At 37.7% G+C, this 11,646-nt stretch overlaps 1 pseudogene; it reads left to right on the top strand.

Annotated features, from left to right (window-relative positions):
* Positions 1-8,452: 8,452 nt before the first annotated feature.
* Positions 8,453-11,379, top strand: LOC143529175 (isocitrate lyase-like; annotated as a pseudogene).
* Positions 11,380-11,646: the final 267 nt, after the last annotated feature.

Raw genomic sequence — 11,646 nt, 5'->3', positions numbered from 1 at the left:
CAAGATTGTTTGTTTAAGAAAAATTCGACAGTATTTTCCCTTAGCTCCCAAGTGTGTGTGTGTATATATATATACCTGAGGAGCAAAAGCAAAATGACAACCGAATCTTTCTTAAATGAACAATCATGTAATACACATTCACATCCTATATGAGATAAAGTATTCAAAAGGCAGTCCCAAAATGGGGACAACCCAAAATTGATTTTTAAATCAATTTTGGGCGGGCATTCTAAGTTCGTGATGATTAAAATGAGTGGCCCGGTATCTTTTATTTTTTATAATAATTTAATTACACTAGTAATATTTGAATAATAAAATAATAAGTAAAACTTTGAATACTTGAATAATAAGTAAACTTCAAATAATCGGCACCATTGTTTATAAAATAATATTTGAATAATAAAATAATAATATTTGACAATATTTAAATAATCGGCACCGTTGTTTATAAACACAAATTAGTTCTAATTAATAGGGGTATTCACGGTCCGGTTTTGACGGTTTCTAAGTCAAACCGTGAACCAAACCGTTAATCACAGTTTTTTATTATAAAAACCAAAACCAAACCATTAAATTTCAAAACCGAACCAAACCAAACCATTCGCCACACACCGAAACTAAACCTAAAACATCATTTCATCAAAGTAAACATACTTAAAAAAACATATTTAAACTAAAACCAAAAATTAGTTCAATTATTAAATGAGCGTACTTCTACTCCCGGGCTAATACTCAATTATTAAACGAGCTTACTTCTACTCCCGGCCTAATACTCAATTATTAAACAAGCTAACACACATGCATACAAATTAGTTCATACGTAGCACAAATCTAAGTACAACTCGGTTCATATTAAAAATATCACCGGCCCCAATTATCAAAATTCAGCAATTCACACAAATTCAGCCCCAATTCGTACCACCATTCGACAATCTCAAGCAATTTTTGAACAATTTTCAGGCAATTTCAACATATCGGCAATTATATACATAAATAAAAGAATATCTTACAGTTGTTGAGGCGGAGATGATAGCGTCGGATCGAGTGGTGGCTGGTGTTGGAGGAGCAGCACCTAACATATACAAACCACGATGGAGATAAAGTGAGAACATGTGAGTGAGAAACATGATGCCGTTACCGGCGACGGAGATAAAAGGGCGGCGGAGACGGAGATAAAAGGCCGGAAATAAAAGTGCGGAAAGATGAAGAAGGAGGAGAATATACATACCACGGTGGAAACGGATACGGAGACGGAAGACGGAAGCAGGTCCGACGAACTGTTTGGGAGACGAAGACGGAGACGGGAGACGGAAGCAGACCTGGCGACTGTTTGGGAGAGATCGATGGATATTGAGATGGAGAAAAGAGAGGGAAAGTATATATAATTCCCGGGTAATGCCAAAGACTTATTAGTGGCGACGGCTTTGCAAAAAAATCCTAGCCGTAGGATCAAATCCACTATCAACGGCCCATATTTGTTTCTTAAAATAAAAACGCGGATCACGGCCCATCGCCGCTAAAGGCTCTGTCGCCGCTAATGATCATTTTTTGGTAGTGACAACGAAACATAAATTTTGTGACTACTTTAACGTGTCGTAAACTCTACTAAGGTGGTAAGTTTATGGACCAGATATATTTCATTTGTCACCAAAACTATTGTGTAATATATCATTATAGAAAACTAAATTATAATATTGCGTGAAATAGAAAGAATAAATCCAAATTGTATAAAAATCCTTTGATTGAATTCCAAAAACAAGAATAGATGTTCGTAAACTGAATCGAATTAAGGGTTACCAGTCAAACTAACAAGTAGTATGTGAACGCTAGCTAGTTATTACAAAATGAAAAACGAGCAACTAACGATTCTTGGAGACAATAGTCCTAGTCGAATGATTCCGAGTATTCTCACTACAAGAAATTGGACTTTTAGCGGCGACAAAAATTCGTCGCTAAAGCTGTAAAAGTCGCCGCTAGTTGGTTGCCGCTACTTCCCCGCCGCTGATACCGCTTTTTGTCGCCGCTAATTCCCTTTGTCGTCGCTAAAGCCATCCATCGCTAATAATGTCGCCGCTAAGGGGCTGTCGCTAAAGGTGTTGCTGGAAACCAGTTAATCGGCGATAGCCTTATTAGCGGCGACAATTACCGTCGCTAATGCTTCTAAATTCGCCGCTATTGCTTACTTTCCTGCATTTTTTTGGTATTTTTGGCATTTCTAGTTCTTTGCTGCTAAAAGCCTAAAACAAATATAAGCAGATTTTTTACAAAACATAAAGCAACATTGGATATATATAAACATACAAAAGTACACAAAAGTCAAGTAGGTTAAATGTTTTGTTCATGTCAAACATAAAACTAACAATTAAAACATTAAACTAACAGGTTCATATCATCATTCGCCCCCCTCATCCAGTTATCTGCATTATCTTCGTTGCGCTTATTTGATGCCTTTCTCAATAATATAAACAAGTGCATAACATTTCCCCTTCCTAGATTACTTATTGGATGCTTCTGCAATAATATAAACATGTATGCAGTATAACTATAAGAGAATTATGTATGTATTTATGAAAAAAAAAAAATTAAGAAAGCTCATATAGAAAATGTTCACTTGTCATCCAATGCTTTAATCTCATTCATCGCCCTTTTTACATGCTCACCCAGTTCTAATAAACAACTGATTGGATCGTTGTCCTCCTCCTTTCCATTTACTCTCTTTCTAAAGGTGGCTATGGAAGGTCACACAGAGAATATGTATATACAGTAACTAAAGCAAGATATTATATAGTCTGATCACCCAACTTGGTTTTTTTAATTTAATTTTAGTTTTTCTTACCATTTTCAGTTAGTCAAAAACCATTTTTAGTTGATATTTGTTACCATTAATCAAATAATCCCCCCAATTACATAATTTCGTCCAAATTATTTGACAAAATTCATACATAAATCAAAACTTTATTTTCAGAATCACAAAACCCAGATCTAATTAACAGAATACCAGTAATTCTATAATTCCCCCCCTTTTAATTTCATAAAATATAACAAATCCCAAAAAGTTAACAACATTCACCTCTTTTACCCAATACTTTTTATGGTTTTCAACAATAATCAAGAAGTAGCTTACCTTCGTCAAGAGGAGGACGAGCAAAGAGGGGAAGTAAGAAGTTGCAGGTTTAGAGAGAGAAAGCTCCGGTTGCTGCAGTGATTTTTACGGCGGTAGCCAGTGGTGCTACGGTGGTTGACGAGGGAGGAGATTCCGGTGGTTGCTCTGACAGCGAGAGAAGACCAGGGTGTTAATTGATGTGAGAAAAGGTGTGGATAGAGACGGAAATACTCCCGCCTGTGAATAGATGTGTGAAAAGAACCCCGGCCGTCCGATCACACCAATCGTAGTTGTCCGATTAAATATCACGCGGATTAGAGATTTAGCGGCGACGTTTTAGGGGTCGCTGCTAAAGGCGTCGCTGGTAAAGAGACTTTTTCTTGTAGTGTCTGTAGCTGTTAAAGCAAATCCAAGCCGGATCGAATAGGGGCTAAGACCGACTCTAATGGATGGAGACACGAATGATATTTGAGAGTAATATGAGAGTAGTAATGAAACACATAGTTAAGAGTGTGTATTTATTGATATGAATAATGATAATGATTAATGACCATTGTTACAAGAATACGGACTATTATAAGCATAATACATCATCTACAATTGTACTATACAACATCTACAATCATACTATTATTCCTAATGGCCGATCACGTCCAAGGACAATTCTTTTTCAACTGTAATCCTTTATTTGTCGTGCGATCTTCATCCTTGTCTTTATCAGGTAGATGGTTCTCTAGCTTCTTTAATAACAATGCTTCACCATGCATGGGTGTAGATGCCATTTCTGGGTTGTTACCCATACAAGTCCCCCTAGTCAGTTAATGCGATGCTTTGGTCTTGGCCATGTGACTAAGTATTGCAAGGATTCTCATTACTAGTTTTGTGGGCCCTTCGACTTCCATCATTTTCTGAATGGTGATTTACAATGGACTCTTTGCATTGTAACATCGCCTCCCAGTGATGTCACCAAAATCTCCAGCTGTATCACTTTTATCTCCATTTGTTTTATAGATCCGCATGGAGGGTAGCTCTGTTATGTCAATGCGATGCTTTTGGCTTGATCATGTTGATGCGACGTTGCTGGCTTTGTTATGTTTTATTTGGGGTGTTACCCCTACAAGCCCCTAGTCAGTCGAGATGATGTGTGTCTAATAACCATATAATAATGACCCTCACAACTAAGCTTTAATATTAAAACGAAAATCCTAAAACCACACACAACCGGCAAGTGTACCGATCGCAAGTAGTATAGACTTAGGAAGTCCGAGTATCGAACACGTGGACACGTTAGAACGCTAAAGATCACTAACCCTAGACAAGACCTACCTTAAAATAATATTATATTGATTTTTGATTTCTTTTAACTTAACTGAACTAACTGGATTAACTAACAAAACTTACCAAAAATAGAAAACTTAACGGAAAACTAACTGTGTTAACTTAGGATGGAGAAAACGTCTACCTAGGTCTGAATCAAATTGTAGGTCTAACAATCTAATGGATTGAATGATATATAGACACCGGTCTCTAAAGATGACACGACTAAAGATCGCTCGGGCTTACTGGATTACCTCTCGGTCTCACACACTAAACCCTAACTACTCAAAATCCGCTAAAACGACCAAACCGGGAAACAATTGCTAACGTGTTCTAATGAAGGATAACCTCTCGGTCTCACCAACACTCGACCCTAATGGAAATGAATACTACACAACCAAGGATAGAGGAACAATTCTACTTAAACTAAAATAGATCAACTAGTCGCTCAAACACCTAAACCTGAAAAGAAACGAACTCACTCTCGCGCAATCCTTATTCTAGCATGCAAAGACAATGAGACAACCCTAACTTCCTATCACCTATCGGTCTCAAAGAAGGTGTCTAACCGCTGTACTTAATCCAATAAATCATGCAACAAAACCCTACGGTGGTACCTATCGCAAACAAACCCTAAACACAAAGTCTAGAATCAAACAATGCACCGATCAATCAATACAAAACTAATTAATCAACACACGGGGTTTATGTAATAAATCACGAAAATTTCCAGCCCTTAAACACAACCTATTTCATGTCTAAATCAAACTTTACAATAACAATTCAAGTCTATCAATCAAACAATCCATAAAACCTATCAAAACCTAACAAGAATCATCATTCCTAGGTAGAACTAACAAGATTAGCCGAGCATAATTTTTGGACAGCAGCAAACACTTAATAAAACCATCATTAAACTCATACCAATCATCTTAACAAACATCCAATGATCAACACTAATCATAAACAATTCAATCTCTCAATGAAGTGTAAAACTAGTTAGCAATTAAACAAGAGAATTAAAGTTGTTGAACAATGTTATGAAAGAAATGATATTGGGTGTTCCGGGCTGCTGTTGGCTGTTGTTTGCTGCTGTTATTGCTGCTGTTATTGCTGCTGTTGCTGCTGCTGTTGATTCCGTTCAGCAGCTCTTTTGGCTGATTAGGGTTTTATTTTTTTTATATAATATAATATAATATGGTCTTGGGCCTCCATGATGCATACGGGTCGGGCCTTGAGTTTTGTCTTGAACTTGTATGCGTAAAAGGCTCGTAAAAAGCTCGAAAAGTCCCGGTTTCTTCCTTTCTTTTACCCAAAACCTACAAGATTAATAAATGTATGTAAAACCTATCTAAAACGAGTAAAAACACATAAAATATAATATATTACGTAGATAAAAGGTGCGGAAAATACGTGTGTTTTACAACACATCACGAGACAATTCTTTGGATTCGTCTCTTCTGACTTGTAAATTAACAAGTGCAATTTTTTTGATTCGTACCATTTAAATTGGTCGATCCGATGGCTTCTATGTCTCAATTCAACGGCCTTTTCAATTTGGCTCTATGGCTTCTTAAGCTTGACCTATGCGGGGTGAGGAGCCCATTCTTGGTTGATTCTTTGTATTGGAGTGTTGTCACTACATGTGCTATATTAACAATGCTATTCTTAGATTTGTATGACTTGAGCTAGTCTTCTTATAGGCTAGAAGGAAGGGATCCGTTTACACTATTACACTTTTTTATGCTTGCTTTTTCGATTAACTTCTTCAGTATAACTCGTTACAATGTCTTTGTTGATTTTTTTTTATCTTACTTAACTATTATGTAGATCCATTTTGCCTTGGTTCTCGTTCGCACTATCCACTTTAAACTTGTTGTGTCTCCCTATGAATGTGGATATAACGATGTGATACTTTGACTCATGCTCTTTCTTATTCTTCTTGTATGTTGGAAGACTAAGCTTTGTTTATACTGTGATGCTTCATTTTCTTGGATGCTGTTATTTTGATTTAATCTTCTCAACAGCTTTGTTAAATCCTTATTTTGATCTATATATCTTCTCTAGTAACGTGTAGATTTGCTTTGCTTTGTTACCACAGGCGGGGTTGTGTTAACCATTTTCACATCTTCCATCGACTCACTCATGTCGTTTATCGATATATTTTTAGAAACACCTGGAATGTTGGTAAGAACATTGGTAAGAATGCTTCTTCCTCCTGGGTGACCATTTACCTCGAAGCCTTTACTTTTCCCTTGATAAATGTTTTAACTTTTCTGGTTTCTTTGTTGATTGTAGAAATGGGCCTTTACTCTATTTTGAGGTTTAAGACTTGGAAGATGGGCTATACTTACCTTACTTATGATACTATACTCCCCTTATTGTTTCGACAAAGAATGCAGTTATGAAGGGGATAGTTGTGCACCTTTCTTCATGCAATGAGCCGATCTACTCTGTTGATTGCTTCTACTATGACAGTGCCTAATGTGTAACGTCCTCGTTTTGAGATATATTTAAATAAATAATATAAGTTTATTTTAGCTGTGTGTCGCGTTACGTTATGTAAATTAATTAATTAATCATAAGATGAGAGGAAAAGATTAGAATGATTTATGAGCTTGAACACTATTATGGGCTTAAAGTCTTGGGCTTAACCTATATAAACAAACCAAAACCCTAATTAATATTATTACCTCATCATTCTCCTAACTTTCCAATCATTAGACACACACAAACACACAAACTCACCCTCTATTCATACATTCCATCATTTCATCCATCCAAGATTCTTAGAAGCTTTGTCTAGAGATTTCAAGTAATCGAAGATTTAATCTATCCTAAACTTTAAGGTATGTATTATGTTAGAAATCGGTCATTTTATCCATTTTCATCTTATTTCTATTTTGTTAAGATATAATTATGGACAAACGGATCTTTGAGAGCAAGAAACGAAACGAACCCATAAAACCCGATCTAAACGAACTCTAATCGCACCAAGCAAATACGTTGAGATTCGGTGTAAAGGATTTGGTAAAATATATAAACATCTACTAAATGAGATTTTGGTCTAAACAATGGTACATAATATATGCATATATAATGAAAGTTTGGTTCACGTGAGTGGGTCCAAATGGTCATGAGTTCAGATGGTTGGAATACCCCATTTGGATCAACTATCCATTAGAATAAAACTATGGGACCTGGACCCCATTCGGCTCGACCAAAGCTAAAGGGCTCGAGTCAATTTAAGATGATAAGAACTCGACTCAAATGGGAAGTATGACTCGACTCGAGTAAGCTGATTCAAACTAGAAATAAGGTGACCCAATCCAAATATCCAATCTAACAACTTTTGTGAGACTCGGCCCGCAAAGGATTTGTGTGGAGAGGGAACTCGACTTGAATACGAGTCGAGTGGGATAGTTGGATCGACTGGAAAAACGGATCGAGTGAGGCTGATACTCGGCTCGAGATTTCAGTTGAGTGAAAGCGCCATTCGACTCGAGTGGTTGGAAAGGAATCATCGACTCGACCGGGGTTCGACTCAAACTGAATAAACGAATCGACCCGTTGAGTCGAGTCAACGGCACTCGAGTGGAAAAGGCAGTTGGCTTGAGCCGCCGCTCGATTCAAATTAGGATGCCAACTCGACTCGTTTGGATTTAAGGCAAACTCGATCCAAGACGAGTCGACTACGATTGGAGTAGCTCGACTCGAGCCAAATAAGATGGATGGCTGAACTAGATTGGATTAACACCCAAAACTGTTTTATAACAAATAAGTGAAAACATGCATACACAATAATGTAAACAATAATTTAATTAAAAACGAAATAAAATTCCATTTGGTCTTTGTTTCGATACGGTATCCTAAAACAAGTTATTCTCAGTCTTATCCAAAATTGTCGTGACCTCATCTTCATCTCCCACCCATTCCCGCATAAAGTCTATAAATTGCTGGTTTTGGGAGACCCATTTCATACTTGTATTTGTATATCATTTATATATAGAATATATTGCATATTCCAGTTCTACCCATGGCTGCATCTTTCTCCGTTCCTTCAATGGTATCTTCCTCCCCCCATCTGTAATATATTTTTGTATTTTTATATAATTATATTTATATGTATATGTATACGTATGTAAGTATAAAGAATGGCTATATGTATATGTCCATTTATATTTGTACGTTGAAAAATAGCAATAATTTATATATGGAGAATAAGGCTATGGGTTAATATTATTGAAAAAAGATTATAATAAATAAGGAAACATAAGGCGATGTATAGGTAAGTTATTCTAATTTACGAGTCGTTTGGCAACCTTGTGCTGCATCGTTAAAAGGCTTGACAAATTATGAATTAGCTTCTAAATTATTCAGTATTTTTATAAAATTTTTCATTGAAAGTCTTCATAAACCATTAAAAAGTGTTTTTTTAAATAAACAAAACACATTTCAATTATAACCGATTCAAAAATTTTTTTTTTATGAAATCATTAAAAGGTCCCTAGACTACTTAATATCTCCCTTAACTAAAACTAACTATTTGATAACCTAAAACTAACTATTTGATAAGCTATTCTAGACTTCTAGGGTAACCTAAATAAAATAGTCAAGTGAAAACCAAAAAAGAAAAGAAAAAAAGGCCGAATAAGTTATGCATGTCCAAGCATATACCATCTGTTAGTGGTGATACAACACATGGACACAAAGTCATGACATGACATAAATCGTTTAGGATCGACGCCGTTAAAATTTGTCTTTGGGATAACATTGTAAATTTAATTTCGATATATCAATCTGCTTTATTTTATAAATTAACAATTTATTTAAATTATATATATTCAATTTCAGTTTTCCAGTAGTCCAAAAATTAGCTCCATTAAGCTCATTACAAAAGTTCTTTGTTAATTTTATGTTTATATGAGTAGTTTACTTATCTTAATACTAGTATTTCTTTTGCACCTTTTTTAGTTAAGCTATAGATAACATTGACACTACATACGGTTGACAGGTTACTCGTATCTACATTCGTGTCAAAAACATCATAAGCCACCAAACTTAAATTATTGTAACTTTAGCATAACTTATTTGTCTAGACGTATTAAATGAGTTGGTCGATTGTTAAAAAAAATGAGAATCAGTTTAATTAAACACATGGACAGGTTGACTTGTTTAATCGATCGTGTTAAAACGTGTCAACTAAGGATGACATGCTTATTAAACTAGTTAGACATAGCATCTCAAAAACTGATTATTTTCTTTGTATATGTTTACTATTTATGTTGTGATGGAAATGGCCACATGTTTATGTTTAACAACTTATAATCATAATTAAATGAACAGATTTTAGAAGAGGAAGGAAAATTTCAAGCAGAGGTAGCAGAGGTGCAAACATGGTGGAACTCAGAGCGGTTTAAAAACACACTCCGCCCATACTCCGCCCGTGACGTGGTGTCTCTTCGTGGCAACCTCCGCCAATCATATGGCTCAAATGAGTTAGCGAAAAAGCTCTGGCGAACCCTCAAAGCCCATCAAGCAAATGCACGTCTTCACGCACTTTTGGTGCACTAGACCCGGTCCAGGTCACCATGATGGCTAAACACCTCGACACCATTTATGTGTCGGGGGTGGCAATGCTCATCTACCCATACATCAACAAATGAGCCGGGCCCGGACCTTGCTGACTATCCGTATGACACGGTTCCCAACAAAGTCGAGCACTTGTTTTTCGCCCAACAGTACCAAGACCGCAAACAAAGGGAGGCCCGAATGAGCATGAACCAAGAAGAGAGGGCCCGGACCCCTTATATTGACTACTTAAAGCCGATTATAGTCGATGGTGACACTGGGTTCGGTGGCGCCACCGCAACTGTAAAGCTTTGTAAGCTTTTTGTGGAACGTGGTGCGGCCGGGGTCCACATAGAGGACTAGTCATCCGTGACCAAGAAATGTGGTCACATGGCTGGAAAAGTTTTGGTAGCCGTTAGCGAACATATCAACCGGCTTGTAGCCGCCCGCCTACAGTTTGACATAATGGGAACTGAAACTGTGTTGGTCGCTCGTACCGATGAAGTGGGTGCCACCCTGATCCAATCCAACATCGATACCCGCGACCACTAGTTTATTCTTGGTGTGACCAACCCTAAACTTAAAGGTAAAGGGTTGGCCAATCTGTTGTTAGAGGCAATGGCTACGGGCAAAAGGGGGCCTGAGCTTCAAGCCCTGGAAGACAACTGGCTCTCCATGGCACATCTGAAAACATTTCAGACGCTGTTGTGGATGCCATCTGAGAAATGAACGTTTCCGAAACGGAAAAGAGAAGGAAGCTAAACGAATGGATGAACCACTCGAGCTACGAGAAGTGTTTGTCGAACGAGGACGCTAGAGAAATCGTGTCAAGACTCGGGTTAACCAACTTTTTCAGGGAATGGGACTTGCCAAGAACTAGAGAAGGTTTCTACCGGTTCAAAGGCTCGGTCTAAGCCGCAATAGTCCGCGGCTGGGCTTTTGCTAACCACGCGGATGTGATATGGATGGAGATGGCGAGCCCAGACATGGTCGAGTGCACCAAATTTGCTCAAGGGGTGAAGACGATGAAACCCGAGATTATGTTAGCTTACAACCTCTCCCCTTCTTTTAACTGGGACGCCTCGGGGATGAGCGACCGTCAGATGATGGACTTCATCCCGAAAATAGCCAAGTTGGGATACGTTTGGCAGTTCATAACGCTTGCTGGTTTCCACGCGGACGCGTTGATTGTTGACACCTTCGCAAAAGATTTCACGACGAGAGGGGTGTTGGTTTACGTGGAGCGGATTGAAAGAGAGGAGAGGAATAATGGGGTGGACACATTGGCTCATCAAAAATGGTTCGGTGCGAATTATTATGATAGGGTGCTTAGGACCGTTCAAGGAGGCATAACTTCAACTGCTGCTATGGGCAAAGGTAAATACTAAATAGTAAATATATTTGCAGCTTTTAGTGACTTATAACTATACCGATCAATGGGGTCATAGTTTACATCATTAACACCATTGGAAATCAAGAAACAAGTAGACCCGATCCAAGTTGTTAAGAGAATAAAAAAAAAAGTCGGTCCATTCACTTCTTCTTCCTCCGTCGACATGGTGGCCGGAAAGGAAAGGAGGCGTTGGCCGTGGAATGGGTTAGAAGGGAAGGAGGGTGGGTCTGCTTATGAATGAATTTAGGGGGAGATGGTGCAT

Source organism: Bidens hawaiensis, unplaced genomic scaffold (assembly GCF_021521415.1).
Source record: "Bidens hawaiensis isolate Kalapana, Puna unplaced genomic scaffold, B.hawaiensis_p1.1 tig00008513_1, whole genome shotgun sequence".
NCBI classification, from domain to species: domain Eukaryota; kingdom Viridiplantae; phylum Streptophyta; class Magnoliopsida; order Asterales; family Asteraceae; genus Bidens; species Bidens hawaiensis.
Note: the sequence above shows the minus strand (reverse complement) of the source record. Positions and strands in the feature narration are given on the sequence as shown.